This window comes from Vicia villosa, linkage group LG1, assembly GCF_029867415.1.
Source record: "Vicia villosa cultivar HV-30 ecotype Madison, WI linkage group LG1, Vvil1.0, whole genome shotgun sequence".
Lineage (NCBI taxonomy): Eukaryota > Viridiplantae > Streptophyta > Magnoliopsida > Fabales > Fabaceae > Vicia > Vicia villosa.
The window spans coordinates 107346746-107346982 of record NC_081180.1 but is presented as its reverse complement, the minus strand read 5'-3'; positions in this window follow the sequence as shown (position 1 = coordinate 107346982).

Sequence of the window (237 nt, the reverse complement as noted above, 5' to 3'; positions counted from 1 at the left end):
TAATAACTAAAGTTATTTTAACAAACCATTTTTGAGAAATTACTCTATCAATAAGAGTAAGAAACCTATCATTAGTAGTAGGACTGCTAGTAGAAGATATTTCTTCAACTTTAAGGTTACCTGTTTCAAGTAAGGAAACCCTTTGAGATAATCTTTGATTATCATTTTTTATCTGAGTAATTTCAGATTTTAAAAGATTAATTTCTCTATGTAAATCAGAGAGGGAAACAGGAATTT